The sequence below is a fragment of the Lycorma delicatula genome, chromosome 3, assembly GCF_047948215.1.
Source record: "Lycorma delicatula isolate Av1 chromosome 3, ASM4794821v1, whole genome shotgun sequence".
Taxonomy (NCBI): Eukaryota; Metazoa; Arthropoda; class Insecta; order Hemiptera; family Fulgoridae; genus Lycorma; species Lycorma delicatula.
The window spans coordinates 49100423-49121873 of NC_134457.1; the positions used below are offsets into that span (position 1 = coordinate 49100423).

Here is a 21451-nt window from a genome sequence, read left to right on the forward strand (position 1 = left end):
GCGTGCAATTAGTAACATCTCTATTGTTATTGCCCTTATTTGTATTATAGATGTGCTGGGCTGTACTGTGAAATACGGTGGTCGACTTGATGAGGTAAATTTGGAAATAATCGTTTTATATCATAATCCCCTCATGTACTATTCATTAATATGTTTTATCATCTGTATTAAAACAAATGATCCTGTTGTTTTTCTGATTAGTTACTAAAGAGGATTCTAAGTGCAATTATAAAGTATGCGTGAATAAATTATATTAGGTATATTCAATATTAGGTAAAAAGAAATAATTGAAAACCTTACTACCGTTTGGATTCCTTGGTTACGTTCCTTTGTTAACGTGTATATACGTTTTAAAATTTGCTTTCAATTATTTGTTATAATTATAAGTTATCAAATGATTTTAAAAAAATAATATTAAGTTAATATAACTGTAGGTGTCGGTCGGTCGCTTGTTATGCGAGATGAAACGGTGCAGTGTAGGAATACATTTTAGACGGTGAGCAATTTTCATAATTTTGCTATGACGGTTGAACATTTTTTTTTTATCGGGAAGCTACGGTTGTTGCAGGGGGGGGGGCGACAGAGAAATTACTTATTTGACGGTATGGAATCCAGCGGTCATCTCGGGTTGATTGCCAGTTCAGTTTGGATCCTCATGTCTGTGTTCAGTCATGTTTAACTACTATTATTATTATATTTATACATTGCTTATTTTAAACATATGACCCTCGTTGTTGATCGAGGTAAGAATTTCTTATATATATTATTTTAATGTAGTTTAAAATAAATGCCATTATTTTTGTTTGCCTGTTGTATCCAAACTTATCACGTAATGAATTTTAAAATACAATTTGGACTCTCTTATTTTTACAAAATAAATTAACTATTTCGTATACCCAAACATTTCTAACATTGTTTTATAATACCGGCGAAATAATATCCCAAAAATTAACAAACAGAAACAAATTACGGTTATAAATTTTAGTTTAATCGACCAATAAAATAATTCACCGAGGAAATAAAATTATTGCACGATCTAAACGTAACTGAGATATACCAAAATAGGTTAGTTAAACATATTTTGGTCCTCTGATCACGGATATTGAAGGTTCTACAATTCAGTACTTAATTCATAATTAATACCAGGGAAAGGATATTGGAAATATTGCAGCAATTCATATTATCATTAATTTATTCATATTTAATTAATATCTTTATTATTATCAAAAACAATTGCTATACAAAGAGGGTACTTTCATTAACTTAGAAAGAATTTAACATTTCTTCAGCTATCTAAAATTGTTTAAACCGGGTAGTGAGCACAATCATGTTTTTGGTATTATACACCTTATAATACACCTTGTAATGTGGCTTCTAGTTGTGACATGAATTATAAATTTGACTTAATAATTTGTGACTGATTATAATTTATAAAATTTATAATTTGTGACATTTATTAAAAATTCAGTTTTATTAGTATCATGTCCATTGATATTAACAATGATTATTATTAACAATTGATGGATGATTGATCCATTGATATTAACAGGACATCAAATAATTGTAGATTTTAGATTAGTGTTGATCAAATAATCTTTAATAGTACAGAGATAGATCTGATTATAATTGAATGTTATTTTGGTAAATTTGGAAGTTTACTAGGTACTTTCAATAATGAATCTATTGATTTGTTATTTATAAATAGTACCGTGATTCAATCTGTGAAATTTTGAAATTATTCATGGCATGCAGGTGTTTAAAATTCTGATCAATTCCTGTTATGCTTTTTTTTGTTTCATTACTAAGGCTTAATTCAAGCTTTGTCTTTCTAACAATACTATTCGTCTGGAATTACTATCTGACTTGACTTATTTTATCGTAACCTTTATATCGATTCATATCAATTAGTGGTATACCTAGTCTTTTCTCACAACAGTTTTGACAAAATTTATCGTTCATAATTTAATTATTCATCATTATCATTGAAACTGTTTGTGTACAGCTATTCCAGCCGCGGTGTAACACGTTGGTTGTGGTAATAGAATACACTAATTGCCAGATAAATTATGGATAATACATAAGAATAGTAGAATAATCTTTGTAATAATGTACATAATAAAATAATGAAATGGAATGAAAATTAGACAGGCTTAAACCTGTATTCAAGATTGTTTGTCCTACAACACAACATAGATATTTCACGCTTTTAATTGTACTTCCCATAAGTCACCAAAATGGGCTGATGAGGCTGGAATGAATGACCAAGATATATTTTGTTTGGATGAAAAGATGAATGTTTGATTTTAGATTTTCTGAATTTAAGAATTTAAATAGGTCTTACAAAATATTCTTGGCAAAATGGATGGACCATTATCGGAAAAGATTTTGGTAGGAATACCTCTTTGTGAAATAAATCTCTTTGAGTTTCTATGAATGACTACTCAAATTGGAGACTTAATTCTGTTGCACAGAGACAGAATGGATGGAAAGGTACTATTAAAAAAGAGAAATGATTTTACTTTGTTTTCATTTGATATTTGAATTAGACATATGTTATAGTTCTAAGTGCAAAATGTTGATCTGGAGATTCACGCCACAAAGTGTGTGTATCATGAAGAGAAATCAATTAGTTATATTCTTACATATACTTCAAAGGTAGAGAGGCAGCTAGTAAATAAATTTGTATATTTTATATTAGTAATCCATGGCTAAATTCATTTTAGGCTAAATTTAGAGCTTGTACTGTCAACATACACGCTCATTAACATATATATCTTTTTCAACAATGTAATGTAAAATTATTTAAATGATTTAAATTATTTAAATAGTGAACACAATCATGTTTTTGGTAATATAAGGTCGTTTAAACAACTTTTATCAAATTCTTTGGTTTCAACATATGTCTTCTACTCATTAACAATAAACAGAAATTAAATTTACAAATACCTTTTTATGATGAAATATTATTTTTGAGTTATAATATATTTACAATATAACAAATATTAATGTAAGGTTTTTATTGAATTTACCATTTTGTTTCATTGAATCATTTTCAACCGGTTATGAAGAATGATCGAAACATTAAAGAAAATAATATCATCAATATTGGTCTGCTTATTTATTTAGATAACAATAAAGAAAAAAACATTCTTTGGAAATAAAATATGGGCAAAGAACAGTTAATAAATTAAGTTTATAAGGTCAAAGATTAAGTATAACCCTGATCTACTATTCATTTATTTTATGGGTTACAGAGCGATGACCTAACAACGAATATTCTAATGCATATAAGAGTTTGGTACTTAAACGTATTAACATCACCACAGCTACAGCTGCTGTTTAGGTTATGTTAACTTCGTGTACTGACAAATCGTACGTATATCAAAATAACCTAACTAAATATAACCTACGCTCGCTAACCTCGTATAATTAACATTAAATATGCATAATATATACTTTTTTTTTTGTCTTCAGTCATTTGACTGGTTTGATGCAGCTCTCCAAGATTCCCTATCTAGTGCTAGTCGTTTCATTTCAGTATACCCTCTACATCCTACATCCCTAACAATTTCTTTTACATATTCCAAATGTGGCCTGCCTACACAATTTTTCCCTTCTACCTGTCCTTCCAATATTAAAGCGACTATTCCAGGATGCCTTAGTATGTGGCCTATAAGTCTGTCTCTTCTTTTAACTATATTTTTCCAAATGCTTCTTTCTTCATCTATTTGCCGCAATACCTCTTCATTTGTCACTTTATCCACCCATCTGATTTTTAACATTCTCCTTTAGCACCGCTATATATTCCAGTCTACATTATCGAATGCCTTTTCTAGGTCTATATAAACGCCAAGTATGTCGGTTTGTTTTTCTTTAATCTTCCTTCTACTATCTGAGGCCTAAAATTGCTTCCCTTGTCCCTATACTTTTCCTGAAACCAAATTGGTCTTCTCCTAACACTTCCTCCACTCTCCTCTCAATTCTTCTGTATAGAATTCTAGTTAAGATTTTTGATGCATGACTAGTTAAACTAATTGTTCTGTATTCTTCACATTTATCTGCCCCTGCTTTCTTTGGTATCATTACTATAACACTTTTTTGAAGTCTGACAGAAATTCCCCTTTTTCATAAATATTACACACCAGTTTGTATAATCTATCAATCGCTTCCTCACCTACACTGCGCAGTAATTCTACAGGTATTCTGTCTATTCCAGGAGCCTTTCTGCCATTTAAATCTTTTAATGCTCTCTTAAATTCAGATCTCAGTATTGTTTCTCCCATTTCACCTTCCTCAACTTCCTCTTCTTCCTCTATAACACCATTTTCTAATTCATTTCCTTCGTATAACTCTTCAATATATTCCACCCATCTATCGACTTTACCTTTCGTATTATATATTGGTGTACCATCTTTGTTTAACACATTATTAGATTTTAATTTATGTACCCCAACATTTTCCTTAACTTTCCTGTATGCTCCGTCTATTTTACCAATGTTCATTTCTCTTTCCACTTCTGAACACTTTTCTTTAATCCACTCTTCTTTTGCCAGTTTGCACTTCCTGTTTATAGCATTTCTTAATTGCCGATAGTTCCTTTTACTTTCTTCATCATTAGCATTCTTATATTTTCTACGTTCATCTATCAGCTGCAATATATCGTCTATTATTGAATAGATGATGAATCACATAATTGATCTTGTGGAAATTATTTCCAGCAAGTGAATCGGGGCATTCATTACTAATTTCACTGTAAGATGCAAACAGCTTGTTAGGAGGAAAACAAGAACAGGATATTTTTTAAATATAGCAACATTGATGTAATTTCTGAAGTGAGGTTATTTGTGGAACATCACCCTTAAGTATTTCAATTTTATCAGTCTCAAATAGTACAGAAGGCAATAACAAAAACAAATTTCCTTCCTAAGGTATCTCTGCCAGTGAAACGTTTTAGTCCATGAGAAGTTCTGAAAGTGATTGATAGATAAATAAATAAATGCAAATTTAACTCCAGGTTTCAATTTAATCACCGGTCACGTATTAGAAGCATCACCAGAACATATTAGAAACATTACAATCTAATTTTATATTTTTAAATATATATATTTACATAATATATATTTTTAAATATTTATAAAAATAAATCTATTTTTTAGTTACAGTTATTTTCAACATCATTTTATGAATCAGACATTTCTCCAGACTTTTGCATATGCTAATAGCATAACTATTATGATTCATAACCTGGTAAATATCTGTGGTGTAATCTCATCCATTATTCTCCTTCCAGTATTGCTTAAAGTGTTTAACTGTTCTTCAAAAGCTGAAATCATTTTTCTTTGATTTTATGTGAAAGGACAGCCATACAGCAAGTTTTTCCATGTTGTCAGATCGGACAACATTATTTTTGAATCAAAGCAACTGTTTTGTCTGTGTTATCTGGATGTTTGATGAGGTGCGGCATTATTTTAAAATGTAAAAAGAAGAAAGACCTACCATAATGTTTTATAGATAGTTCTATACCTGGAAATAAGCTGTTTTAAACTAGATTTAAGATGTTCTCACAGATTAGTACGATATAAAATCCAGTATTCAACAAGGAAGTGTTCTTGGCCCAATATTTTACTAAATGTACACTGCAGATTTGCTTTAAACTGACAGCCATTCTTGTTTATAGAAATCCACGTGTTTGGAGAAATTGTAAATTTTTTAAATAGTCTTTGAAAGCGGTTAGATAAATGGAGGGTGAAGGTCAGTTAGTCAGGTCTATTAATGTCACTTTTACAGTATCTAGTAACAACTTCCTATGCAGGAATACTCACCAGTAAGTTTTGTTGACATCACTCTATTCCAAGCAGATGATGTACATAGGATTTTTTCTTGACCATCACTTGTACATGAAGAAGCATATACTATCTAAAAAGGAGCATACATCTAAGTCTAGAAAAAATTTATCGGTTACTTGGACGTAAATAAACAAAATAATTGTGTAATAAACACTCAATGTGATGAAATTTTTTTATAAAAATTTAAAATTGTTAAAATGAAGAATCAGGATTAGTTTCAAGAAATTATATAACTATTAGAGCAGGAGGGACAAAGTACAATAGACCATGACAGTATGGATGGTTAGTGGGAGTGATATTTATTCAATGATCCCATCTCAGGAAGACTCAGTGCTAAAAGTAGTTAAGAGAATGGAGGTACTCTGAAATGCATCAACTACAAATGCTAGAGTAACAATGCTAGGACGGGCAGAAAATAACACTCAAATCAATCAACAAATATTTTTAAATTTTCAATTAAAATATCGACTCTTTAAACTTTTTTCATGTATATTTATTTCTCCATTTTGTAGTTAAAAGAACCGATGCCAGGAAAGTATAAAACTTTGTTGCCGAGTTTTTTTTATTAGTAAAGAATTTTTATTTCATTTTTCTGTACAGGCAGCATGTTGGAGAGCAAAAGATGAACTCTGGGTTCACTGCAAACCTTTTTTATTTCAACATATTGGAACATAATCTTCTTTAAAAGGAAAAGTTCAAAAATTAAAAGTAAGTTTGTTAGCTAAGTTTTAATGCGTTTTTAAATCCATTGTACGTATAAAATTATCTTTTACTTTTTAGCGACATATTTATTAAGCATTATTACCGACATACTCTGGTTTTAATTTATTAAAGTAGAATGGAATAAAAAATATAAGGTGTATAAATTAATAAAGAACAATAATATAATTATTAGATTATCTAAATTTCATTATCCGATTGTTTTGTTTTTATTCATATTTTGTCAAATCTGTTGGTTTGACAACAGGCCATAGCTTTAAATCTTTTTTTTGTTTCATGTGGTTGTATAGTTATATTAAAAAGGCAAAAAAGGTTTTTCTTTAGTTTTCCTTTAGATTTTTAATGAGAAAGAGAGTAAAAAGAAAGAGAAGTTTCTGTAATGAAATTTATTAGCGGCTAATGGATCAAAGAAAATCATAACTAACTGATCTTTGAGAATAATTTTATTCATTTTAATTATACGCTTTGTTCAATATCAACTAATAGGATACATAGATTTAATTTCATAATAATTTACATTATATTAAATCTAGAATATTACCTTGGAAATAGTCAGTGCAAGACAGTCGCTATGAAGAAGTTGTCAGTCATCTGCATTTGGGCAGGTTAATGCGTGGATTCCTCATGTCTTCTGGTGGTCCTTAAATGCACCCTTTTGATAACCGCCGCATTACTGTATGTCAAATTCTTTTTGATCGTTTGATACACGTTATTGTACCAAGGTGCTAGAATCTATCTGCATTACCGCTTATATATTTAACTAATATCCCTATTGTGGCTTTGCCTGAGCTATACGGTTACTTGCATTTCAATTTTATCGATCGGGAATTTGATTTGTAAACTCTATCCTTCAAATAGCCCCAAAGAACTCGCTAGATAAATCTGGGGAATGCAGAAGCTACCGCCTTCTGCTGACAGTTCATTATTTGTAAAAGCCATTTCAATGTACGCTATTGTTTTATATGCGAGATGTTGCTTTGTCTTGTTGAAAGAAGCCACACTCTTTTTCATGACCTGTTAACTAAGAGTAGAATTCTTTGATAATTATACAGTGCGCCTCTGAATTGACAGTCTGGTCAAAATATATTGGGCTTGCTCTATTATTACCAGAAATGGTACACCGTACACCAATTTTCTCATCGTGAAGTGGACCTCAAATACCTAGTGAGGATTTTCAGTCATCCAGTAGCCAGTGTTGTGTGAAATAGCTTGACCAAAAATGCTGTGTCTCATCTAACATGAAATACAGCATCTGGTCTATCTGTCCATCGACAATGTTTTTGAGAAACCAGTCACAGTAATTCATATGTTTTGTTTCTCTCCTCTTGAAACATGTACTGTTATAAGATTTTTATTTTTTGAAGATGTAAAACCGGCTGAAATTCACTCATGGATGTTAAAATAGTACGGTAAAAATCAAACAGTTTAAATAGAGCTGAACAAGTGTCACAGATTTCCATCACAGTAGAAGACTGGTGGAAATTTCAACTGCTGTTTTGCAGAATTACATTAATAATCGTATTTGCAAGGACAAATGCATTGAAATTTGGTAAATTGCTGAAATTTATAGCGGGCGTATCTGTATTTTTCATTCAGTTATAAACTGAAACACCACAGGATGTTTTTGAGATGGGTTCTAAGAAGGTTGACTCAAAATCACAAAAACACCACCATTCACATTTGTACAAAATTTAAACGATTGTTTTTACCAGAAGGTAATGCTATTTTAGATTGGAAAGTAGGTTTAAGTTAAAGTCACCGATTATTATGCAGATTCATAAAAAATTATGAAGAAAGAGTTAGTATAAATTTAACTTATGATATTTTTTCTGTTTCGGTTATTTATTTACAAGTGGAAATGCTGAGCATCCATCTGATAGGTTTTAGAGGTTCTACCAAAAATTGTTCCGCTATCTGAAGCTTCAGAGAACAAGACAAGTTATGACGGTTATGTGATAATCGGTATGTTTTTATATACTTTTTCTTTTTTGATTTAAATATGTTTGTATTTAAAATTTGAAGGATCTGATTTGTAGAGAGAACTGTAATTAAAAATAAAATAAAAAAGACAATTATTAACATCTTATCTTCTAGGCGGTACAGTATGAACAATATTTTCATTCTGGTGAAAGATTTCTGGGATATTGCTTGAAAAATATTGTCACGCCTAACAACATAAAATAGCAAGAATTCCATGTTCAGCTTATGTAAAAAGCGAGGACTGAAGTGTTAAAACACTTACTTTCCTGGCATCATAGCTCTTTTCTTCTTCACTGACAAGGGCTGGCAATCGGCTTACAACAGAGTTTATTGATGCGCTTTTGCAAGATCCTTACTTTAAATCCAAAGGCAACTTCCAAGTCAGCCCCGTTTCTGAGTAAATTCTATTTAAAGATTTTTGTGAGGTTCAAGTAACTTATTTGAATATTTACAATTATAGCGGTAGCAGCAGTCGAGTGGTGAGCATTCTAGTCTCATAATGTAGAGGGCTTGAGTTTGAGTCTCCATGTTATCGTTTTAACATTTACTTTTTCTTACATATACACTGATGCAGGATTTATTTTATATATACAGTAGGATGATGATTATCCGAATGCCGATTTTCCAGATGTCTGACTATTTGGACCATTTACATCTGCACTAGGCAATCTAAAATAAATTAATAGACTATTATAAAAATCTAAAATACTGTTCAAATAAAATTTTCACCAACAAATGTATTTCTATCTACCTTTGTTTTTAGTGGGTCTTTTAATTTACTTTTTTCAATTCGTATATGATTTTGAGTTCTGAAGTCTCTTTTTAATTTTACTGAAATACTTTTATTTTAGTGAGGTTCGGTGAGAAGAGGAAGGCGACTTTTGGTCAGGTGATTTTAGAGTAATTAACTCAGCGTCAAATAATGGGCAGGCAGGAGTAGGTTTCGTGATGAACAAGAAGATAGGGAGGAGAGTGGAGTATTTCAAGACGCATAGCGATAGAATCATTGTAATAAGGATAAAATCAAAACCTAAACCAACAACGATTGTTAACGTCTATATGCCTACAAGCGCCCATGATGATGATGAGGTAGAGTGTGTATACGAAGAGATTGACGAAGCAATTAAACATGTAAAAGGACATCAAAATTTAATAATAGTTGGAGATTGGAATGCAAGCATTGGAAAAGGCAAGGAAGGAAATATAGTGGGTGAATACGGGCTGGGCAAAAGGAATGAAAGAGGGGACCGACTTACAGAGTTTTGCACAAAGTATAATTTAGTGATTGCCAACACCCAATTTAAAAATCATAATAGAAGAATATACACTTGGAAAAAGCCAGGCGATACTGCAAGGTATCAGATAGATTATATCATGGTTAAGCAAAGATTTAGAAATCAACTCGTTGACTGCAAAACTTACCCTGGAGCAGACATTGATAGCGACCATAATTTGGTGATAATGAAATGTAGATTGGGGTTTAAAAACTAGAAGAAAAGGTGTCAGATGAATCGGTCGAATTTAGAGAAGCTTGAGGAAGAGGAGGTAAAGAAGATTTTTGAGGAGGACATCGCAAGAGGTCTGAGTAAAAAAGATAAGGTAGAAAATGTAGAAGAAGAATGGGAGAATGTTAAAAAGGAAATTCTTAAATCAGCAGAAGCAAACTTAGGCGGAATAAAGAGAACTGGTACAAAACCTTGGGTTTCAGACGACACATTTTGCAGCTGATGGATGAACGTAGAAAATATAAGAATGCTAGTGATGAAGAAAGTAAAAGGAACTATCAGCAATCAAGAAATGCTATAAACAGGAAGTGCAAACAGGCGAAAGAAGAGTGGATTAAAGAAAAGTGTTCAGAAGTGGAAAGAGAAATGAACATTGGTAAAATAGACGGAGCATACAGGAAAGTTAAGGAAAATGTTGGGGTACATAAATTAAAATCTAATAATGTGTTAAACAAAGATGGTACACCAACATATAATACGAAAGGTAAAGTCGATAGATGGGTGGAATATATTGAAGAGTTATACGGAGGAAATGAATTAGAAAATGGTATTATAGAGGAAGAAGAGGAAGTTGAGGAGGATGAAATGGGAGAAACAATACTGAGATCTGAATTTAAGAGAGCATTAAAAGATTTAAATGGCAAAAAGGCTCCTGGAATAGACGGAATACCTGTAGAATTACTGCGCAGTGCAGGTGAGGAAGCGATTGATAGATTATACAAACTGGTGTGTAATATTTATGAAAAAGGGGAATTTCCATCAGACTTCAAAAAAAGTGTTATAGTAATGATACCAAAGAAAGCAGGGGCAGATAAATGTGAAGAATACAGAACAATTAGTTTAACTAGTCATGCATCAAAAATCTTAACTAGAATTCTATACAGAAGAATTGAGAGGAGAGTCGAAGAAGTGTTAGGAGAAGACTAATTTCGTTTCAGGAAAAGTATAGGGACAAGGGAAGCAATTTTATGCCTCAGATTAATAGTAGAAGGAAGATTAAAGAAAAACAAACCAAAATACTTGGCGTTTATAGACCTAGAAAAGGCATTCGATAACGTAGACTGGAATAAAATGTTCAGCATTTAAAAAAAATTAGGGTTCAAATACAGAGATAGAAGAACAATTGCTAACATGTACAGGAACCAAACAGCAACAGTAACAATTGAAGAACATAAGAAAGAAGCCGTAATAAGAAAGGGAGTCCGACAAGAATGTTCCCTATCTCCGTTTCATTTTAATCTTTACATGGAACTAGCAGTTAATGATGTTAAAGAACAATTTAGATTCGGAGTAACAGTACAAGGTGAAAAGATAAAGATGCTACGATTTGCTGATGATATAGTAATTCTAGCCGAGAGTAAAAAGGATTTAGAAGAAACAATGAACGGCATAGATGAAGTCCAACGCAATAACTATCGCATGAAAATAAACAAGAACAAAACAAAAGTAATGAAATGTAGTAGAAATAAGAAAGATGGACCACTGAATGTTAAAATAGGAGGAGAAAAGATTATGGAGGTAGAACAATTTTGTTATTTGGAAAGTAGAATTACTTAGATGGACGAAGCAGGAGTGATATAAAATGCCGAATAGCACAAGCTAAATGAGCCTTCAGTAAGAAATATAATTTGTTTACATCAAAAATTAATTTAAATGTCAGGAAAAGATTTTTGAAAGTGTATGTTTGGAGTGTCGCTTTATATGGAAGTGAAACTTGGACGATCGGAGTATCTGAGAAGATAAGATTAGAAGCTTTTGAAATGTGGTGCTATAGGAGAATGTTAAAAATCAGATGGGTGAATAAAGTGACAAATGAAGAGGTATTGCGGCAAATAGATGAAGAAAGAAGCATTTGGAAAAATATAGTTAAAAGAAGAGACAGACTTATAGGCCACATACTAAGGCATCCTGGTATAGTCGCTTTAATATTGGAAGGACAGGTAGAAGGGAAAAATTGTGTAGGCAGGCCACGTTTGGAATATGTAAAAGAAATTGTTAGGGATGTAGGATGTAGAGGGTATACTGAAATGAAACGACTAGCACTAGATAGGGAATCTTGGAGAGCTGCATCAAACCAGGCAAATGACTGAAGACAAAAAAAAAAACTTTTATTTTTTTACATTTTTGTTTCTTTAAGTATGATGCCCGTTATGCACGTGAGTGATATGCCCAGAATGTATGATTAATCCTTTTTTAATTTTTCAGTTATCCAGATTTCTAATTACCTAGAATTTGCCTTGCAAAGATCAGTCCGGATAATTGGAATTTTACTGTGGTATTTATAAGAATCTGAAAAAAAATTATGTGAATTTCTCGTTTACTGATATTATTTTATTTGAATGTAACAATTATTAACCTTACAGATTTTGTTATAAAATTTGAAAAAAATTAAAATAAATAAATTTATTTCTATTTTTAGTTTTCCTGTTACAATCTGAAAATATTTATATTTTACTAGTATTCTTTTAAATTATCATACTATGGATTGTAACAGGCATACTGAAAAATTAAAATAAATTTATTTGTTATTCTTATAAAAAATTTTAGGATAATTGAGTCTCAAATAAAATAATGATCAGGTACATCAAGTTCTTTTTTTTTTCTAGATTCTTATAAATTCTATATAATAAGAAATCTTTTCCATTAGTGTGAGTAAGAAAAGAATAAAAGTTAAAAAAAATTTCAAGGAGAGTCGAACTTAAGACCTCTAGATTATAAGACTTAAATATTTGCCACAAAACTGCTGTCACTGCTGTGATTGTAGGTATGCAAATAAATTGTTATAATCACTCAAACAATTTTAAATTGAGTTTTCTTGGAAAAGGCTCCAGATTGGATTGGAGGCTGCTATTTTAAGTTTAAAGTAGAGATCCCTTCCCCTCTGCAAAAGGGCATCAGTAAACAATATATTAAGCTGACTGCATGTCCTTATGAGCTGAATATACTGCTGCAGATCAGTGCATATCAATATTATTGATATGCACTTAGCTGATATCCGCTTAGCTGATATCAATATTTGTTCACAATTAAGATGTGTAATGTCAAATGAAGGACCTCTGATTTATGCCTCTTCTATCTCAGAGCTGTTATAAGAAGAAGTACTGGATAAATAATATAGAGCGACAAATTAATTATTAACTTTTTTTTGTTGCACTACAATACATAATATACTTTTCCTCGATTTTATTTGAGAATAATAATTAAGAATTTCACTTTGGCTAGTGTCTGCCTCTGTTATTTTTCTATCAAGTTTATGATTTGTAACCGTGAAAAAAAGGTTCATATGGTGACTGCTAAATTAAACTAACTTACTCGTGTGTGAGTTTAATGATATTCTATGAACTAAAATAATTGGAAGCTGTACAGTCAGGGAATTTTTTATCTTTTTTTTTTATGAGACCAAATTGCTGTTCATCAAGTAAAAAAAAGATGTTGGCTGCTTTACAGAATTGATGATAATGATAATAATAATAAAATGGCATGAAATGGGCGCTGTAAAATAGGTAAGTTAGATTCTCTAAAGATAACAAAAATTTGTTTTTATATTTGGGTAACAAAAATTTTATAACGGTTTGATTAATTTGAAGAAATCGACTATTATAATTTGCGTTTGACTATTATATTGGTTTGACTATTATAATTATTATAATTACTATTTAGTAATTTATTGAGCCTCTTGAAATGGATTTTACATTCCGATTTAAGCTCTAACTAGTTATAGTGATTCTTTACGGAAGTACCCGATCATGTTTGTGTTATTAATGTTTTACTTAATCTGTATTTGTAGTGGTAATTACTATTAGTTGACTGAAATGCACTAATATGTTTGCTATTTCTCAAAAATTGACTAATTCTTTTAATGCAATTAGTACTAGCACAAGTAATATGTTACACATTTGTGTCCTGTTTATACTTCATCCGCTCAGAACTTATATTCAAGCAGTAGTTACTACTACTACTAGAGTCAAATAGTTCATTGTCAAATGCAAATTCCATTTGCATTGAATTCTTTGCATCTATAGATTCAGGTGAACTAGAAATACTCAAAACTAATGATTTTTTGATTAAACTACACTATATATCATTGCTTATCTGTTGAATCTAGAAATCATTTTAATTAAAATGCCCTTTACAGTGATTTATTTATCAATTTGTTGTTAATAAATAAAATAATTTCCTCCCCGATTTCTAATCGTTCCAAGATTTTTTAGTCATAAGCATCTCTGTTGTAAATGCTTTATGAGGAATATAAAAAATACTACAACAGTCTATAAGTTTAGTTGTGAATCTGATGCGACTTCTTAACAGTGAGATTATACTAATTGATCGAATTTGTATTTTTTACATTTTTTAAATATTTTACATTACATTATTTTAGTATTTTAGAACTTTTTAATTTTTTTCAGTCTGAATTAATGTATTAGTTTTTGAAGAGGTAATAAGAAAATATTATTATTACACATTAATCTATTTTATAAACCGGTTAATTTTTTTTTAAGGTAAATTCGATTCAAGAGGTATTGCAGAAGGTGTTGTTAGTCAAAAAGTTGGAGCAGTTTCAGAATTGAGGTTAATCGTACATTCTGAAAGTGATAATTGGGCCATTCTTAGTGAAGTAAGTTTTATTTTTTGTATATTAAAACTTTTGCTAAACTTTATTTTAGATCTATAATTGTTGTATGAATTTTGGATTGTGGCATACTTATTCATTTATGCAACATGGCTTGCAGACTGACAAACATGAATACAGATTTAGGAGCATAATTATCAATTATTAACATAGTTTTTTTTGTGATTGATGGTATCATACTGAATGTTATAAAATAGAGTATAAAAGATTTAAGAAATTAGGGGAAATTTTAATTAATTGTTAGAAACGGGTAAAAATAGAATACCCCTGTTGCTCATGGTGACTATCCTGGGAAAATCTGTCATTTTGTCTCTAAAAGATTTAAAAGTAAATAATCAAATTTGATGTTCTTTAGAATTCATTAAAACCGATTTGCTAATTTACGGATCAAAAACAGTTATAGTAATACAAAAGAAATTTATGGACAAAAACGAGAGAATATGTTTTTAGGCGCTTATGTAGTTAGTAGAATATGTATGGTTGAAGTATCCATGTAATATTATGCACATTCTTGGCACATTCTTATGCACATTCATGTAATATTAGGCCATTCTTAGTGAAGTAAGTTTTATTTTTTGTATATTAAAACTTTTGCTAAACTTTATTTTAGATCTATAATTGTTGTATGAATTTTGGCCAGTTAAGTTGCATTGAGAAATAATTAGTCAAAAAATGACCGTCATTACTGTTTTTTTTTCTGACCTATAAAATCTGTACATTGGTAAATAATCCTGTAATTATATTAAATACAATTATTACTAACCTAAAATTGAAAAGTCTCAAGAACCACTCAAGCTACTTTTGAAGTAAAAGTAGATTTAGTTTATGATGACCTTAGAAACTTTTACTTAAATCCTATATTATTCCCGTTGTTTTAAGAAGAATGTTTGAATATTGTTTATTGTAACAAATGCATTAAAGGAAATAGTTTAATAGATATATTAAAGGAAACAAGCATAACTGAGGATTGTGCCATACTTATTCATTTATGCAACATGGCTTGCAGACTGACAAACATGAATACAGATTTAGGAGCATAATTATCAATTATTAACATAGTTTTTTTTGTGATTGATGGTATCATACTGAATGTTATAAAATAGAGTATAAAAGATTTAAGAAATTAGGGGAAATTTTAATTAATTGTTAGAAACAGGTAAAAATAGAATACCCCTGTTGCTCATGCTGACTATCCTGGGAAAATCTGTCATTTTGTCTCTAAAAGATTTAAAAGTAAATAATCAAATTTGATGTTCTTTAGAATTCATTAAAACCGATTTGCTAATTTACGGATCAAAAACAGTTATAGTAACACAAAAGAAATTTATGGACAAAAACGAGAGAATATGTTTTTAGGCGCTTATGTAGTTAGTAGAATATGTATGGTTGAAGTATCCATGTAATATTATGCACGATTCATAATTTCTTTTTATTTATCGCCTAACTGAAGCAAGAACCTTGCATACTTTTTTCTGAAACGTTCAGTAAAATCTACAAGGTAAAATTATCTACAAGGGTCATTCAAATATAAACCGGAATTTGTTTACATCTCTTTATTGATATTAAATAAAATTGCAAATAGACTACTTTATTTTTCTATATAGTTTCCTTCAACAGAAATACATTTTCTCCATCAGATAGGTAGCTTCATGATCCCCTCATCAAAAAAACAAGATGGCTGCCCCGGCAACAAATTGCACACATAATGCTTGACTGCAGTATCATTATTGAATTTTTCCTTCCTAAAGCTTCTTTTAGGAAACCACTTGTGGAAATCACACGGTGACATTTGGACCCTACAGTGGATGTTCAATGAATTTTAGCGATTTATCACGAGTCTGAGCTGCTGTATACAGCTGTGTATTAACAAAGATGAGCCTGTTGTCAAAGATGTAACCGATTAGGTTATAATTAAAAATGTGTTAAACTTTCACTCTGCAAAAGAAATGAAAAGTAACAATGAAGAAAACATAACTAAGGATTGGTTCTGGATGCGTTAAATAAGTTCATAAAAATTGCTGTAATCACTAAACATTGCAAAAATAACAAATCTTTATATTTTTTGTAATGACTAATTTAAAGAAAAAGTGTAGAAAGTCGATGGTCATTCAAACATTACTCAAAATGGGCCTCAAACAATGTAATTCAAGCATTAACTTAGTAAAATTAATTCATTTATTGTATTTGTCAATATTTAATTCAAGCATTATATATTCAAGTTCAAGTTCAACAACAAGAATGTTCAAGTTGTATATATACAACTTCAAGTTCTGTTGCATCATCAGTGCTGATGGCAAATAAAAAAAAAATGTTATGGAATCCACATTAAATAATACACAAAAATGTATTGTTTATTGTAAGTATTGTGGAAGAAATATAGCGTTTTAACCTACTTTTTTTTATTATTATTATTTTCGTTTATAAAATTTTTTTGTTAAATTACGTTCATAATAAATAAACTGTGTTTGTATTTAGGATAATTTTTCTTAATTCTAACTCTATTACTAGATGCAGTCTAGTAATCCAGTTGCTGAAATCCTGACTGTGCCAGATTATTATTTATTTATATAAAAAAATTTAAGTGCAAAGTCATAATGATGATGATATTCAATCATCAAAAACTGTCCAGGATATTTTTATTTTAAATATTTCAAATAATTTTATAAATTTAATTCAGTCTTAACAGTCTTATCGACTAAAACTTAGAATACACTTAAAGTAAAGTAGCGGGATGATATTAAGGTCGTGGTATGTTAATTCCTTATGATAATAATTTTTAATTAGTAAACCAAAAGTTGCACCTCATTTTTAAATAACTGATCGTTTAAAAATACAAACGATCCATCAAGAAATCTTATTTTATTAAGGATTTAATTTTCAACAACTCCAAAAATTCTTCGTTATTTTAAGATCTCAGGAGTATATTAAGTGAGTATCTTGAGTGATAATTAACATTTTTATTTTCAGATTTTTATACAGGGTCAAGAAGCTAGGTGACACCTGCTTTCCAAGCCATTCTACATATTGACCGTTATGCCATATATTTTGGAGCTGGTATACTATTTTAAAACAATTCTATTAAATAAAATTCAAAACATAGTCTGTAAGTTAACATCGGCTTTTATGTTTATTTTATTTATTTATTTATTTACTTTTTAGTTTCATAATTACAGTAATCGTAATATTCACAAATTATTGATAAGTTATAATAAGCACAGATTTTTATATTAAATTATTTTGTGCTTCTTATTTTCTATACCGTAAAAATAATGTAAATTAAGCATACATTATGATATATTTATGTAAAATATGTGTCCAAGTTATATATGTCCATAATATTATGTAAAGCTTTGTCAATCTGAGGACCAATTTTTAAAAATAAAAAAACAATTTTATATTTTATTATTTCTGTTGTATTATTAAATTTTTGGAATGAAGTTTAATTTTGTATAGATTCTCATTTTAAAGCTTTTTTATTAGTAGATTTTTGAGGTTAGTTAAATCTATTAAGTAGCATAAAATATTTTCATGTCTTAGAATCGATGATTGAATGAACACATCTTTTGGATTGATTTTTTTTAGTTTTAATAAATCACAGAGAGAGCTGGTAAAATAATGTTCATATTATTAGTAAGTAATAAAAAGATACAAGCACAGTGTATTTGAATGTAAAACAAAAAACTTACTATCGGTAACAAAAGTAAGTTAATTATTACACTAGCCGATATTAGTAACAAAAGTAAGTGTAATAATTCACTTAATATCTAGCCGATTCATCGAGTTCCTTAACCGTTTCATGTGCACTTCTAAATTAATTAATCTTAGTTTAATTACCGACAAATGTCTGGTATATTTTCATATTTATTTTCTGTTATTATATTCGTACTACATATCAGTTACGTTGAACATCTACTTTCTTCTAAGCTGTGTACTTGATTGTAGAGTTAAGTTTAAAATCTGAATTTATGTTGGATTTAACTCTTCCCGCTCTGATAGTTGTAGATATTGACAAAATGAGAATAAAGAAATGCTACTAAGTGAATATGAAAGATTCATAGTATATTACTGTAATTTGCATCAGTGTCTCCTTCAACAAGAAGCGGTAATAGATATAGTACCAAAAATTCAGGCCATAGGCATAAAATCCAAATATAAGTAAAAATATTTGTTTTTAATACAGTTCTATTAACCGATGATAACAGTGATATCCTTTCTGTTATTTTACTGTAAATTTATAAATAAAATATATGTCAAAAACAATCTATCGTTGTTCACAATTACACGTACTCATTCTAATATTTTGTCAAAATTCTAATATTTTGAATAGCGTGTTATCACACTATAGTACAATAATTCTCTCATTTATTTATTTAATGTTAATGTATCTTATCCGTAGTTTTCAAGAAGGGTTTTTTAATCTTAGATTTAAATTATATAAATAATACACACGCCTAATACTTATTATTTTGTTCTTATATCTGATTTTAAATGAGCATAGGTTTGCAGACTAATTATAAACTGTAAGGAAAACCACTTTGCCTTATTTCTAATGTTAAATTAGAAGATTTCAGTTACATCTTCAGAGGTGTCTCTGAAGACTTATAATATAGCCTGGGATCTCAAAGTAAGCACGATTACTGTGGGTGATGAGAACATATCAGACAAAAATCAAATCGTGATGATATTTCTTATTACAGTACAACTTTTGTTAGTTTCCATTAACGTTGAGTGTTTTGTACATTCAAGCGGCCTGCAGTTCACATTAACTGTGAAGTACATAGACATATGTTTAAAAAATATTAATGCATTATTAATTAAATGCTACTCAAGTTACGGGTGGTATAATTTTTATCCATATGTAAATCAAGAACATTGTTGGAGATATTCTAAATAAAGAAAATATTATATTTCCAGAGATCATATAGTAGAAACGGTCATAAGTCGGTTATTTTCACCGATAGAACACTAAGTGGCGGGTTAGCTAGTAAATAATTTCTTTATTAGTTTTTCTTTTATATGAAAGCTTTCATAAATTAAGATATTGCTCTGAAAAAAAACCGTATATTAATGGATTAAATACTGAACTGACTAATTTTGTAATAAATAAGAAATCATGAATTAAAGGGATTTCTTTAAGTTTTTGGACCATTTTCAGTCATGATTCCTAAAGGCAGGTAAATTAATAATCCTACAGTAATGTGTAATCAAAATTGTTACATCTAATCACAACAGAGAGAGTTATTAATTTTATGTCTGGTATTAATCGGCCTCAGAATGTAAAATAAAAATACGTAGTTTAACTTAGTTTAAAATTTCAATTAATATTTTATCAACTTGAATTGTTCTGTTTGTAGACATTTTCTCAGTTCATTATTTAATATGAAAAATAATAAAAAAACAGTATAAATGAATATATTTTTTTATCGTATATTAAGTAATTGTCTTGTATCTTATAAAGTAAATGTTTGCCGGTGATTTTTGTTATACAAATATAAAAAATATTTATAAAAATAAATCGGTGGTGATTTTTTCTATGTATATGTAGAGAAATTTCAGTGAGTAATTTGATGAAATTAGCAAAGTTGTAAGACACTGCATTTTATAAAAGATAAGTCAAATTTTTACTTAGTATGCATATTTTGCATTACAGTACTTTATTAAATTGAAAATATGTATTTAGGAGTACAAACCGATTTGTTGTATTAATTATAAATTGTTTTCCATGTACTTATCGTGTAAAAAACACTTTGTTTTTAATTTTATCTATTTTATTTGACTTAATTATTTATATTCTCTTTCTTTGAACGTAAAATCATGATAATTTAAAATTAGTCACAAGCCAATGCATGGATTTTTTATGTGTAGGAATTTAATCTTAAAACCACCTCACCGTGTAGTGATTAATATGAGAGGATTAAGCCGGTGAAATATTTGTTGAAATTGTTGGCCAAGTACATATTTTAATTTTAAAATTTCTAACTTTAGTTTATGATCACGTGGTTTTTATCATTTTTATTCTCTGTTTTACAAGTTAATTCATACTTTCCACCCATATCATTACCATCTGGTGTTCTGCCTGAGAACATATATCTCTCCCATATATTCTCCCATTCTCCCATATATCTCTCTTTCAAGCCTTCTCCTTCATCACATCCGTTGATTACAAAATTCTATAACTTATATCGTTCAGACTGTATATACACAGTTTTCTTACATCGTTATTTTCTTTCCAGTCTCTTGTGTATCTTGTATCTTACTACTGTTCCCAAAAAACATAGTCAGCCGCTTGCAATCTAGATCTATGAAGTTGTCAGCATCCAAGTCCCGCTGGCAAAAGGACAATTACAATTTTGGATAACTTTATTAAATTTCAAGAGTATCCTTTCAAACTTTATTTAAAGATTCTTTTGAAAGTTCTGTTTAGTCTATTAAATCTCTTTATATTTTTGTGAACAGATATTTGTGTACCGTAAATCATATTTTGAAGAAACAGATGTTTCTTTTAAATTGATTTATTAGAACCGAGAAACTGTAAACAATTTACTCGTTTTACAACCTTATTTTCCATATCTATTGGCCAGTGAAATATAAAATAGATATTTTTAATAGCAGATATTTTTAATTAAAAAATAACTAAACTTTTAAATATCTGCTCAACATACCTGTGATTGTGTGACTGACAAAAATTGTAGTAATGCAGTATGACATACTACTTTTTCCATTGACTATTATGATTATTAGAAAAAAAAATTTTGCTGTTACCCACTTGA

General features: G+C 29.5%; 1 protein-coding gene across 1 annotated transcript in view; it reads left to right on the forward strand.

The window, feature by feature from the left end:
• Positions 1 to 611: 611 nt before the first annotated feature.
• Positions 612 to 21451, forward strand: part of LOC142321573 (glutathione S-transferase-like) — a 34042-nt gene continuing 13202 nt past the window's right edge. The window contains exons 1-3 of the transcript XR_012755663.1: positions 612 to 743; positions 14551 to 14666; positions 17649 to 17784. The gene's annotated coding sequence lies outside the window, so the exon portion shown is untranslated. The remainder of the gene's footprint in view (positions 744 to 14550; positions 14667 to 17648; positions 17785 to 21451) is intronic.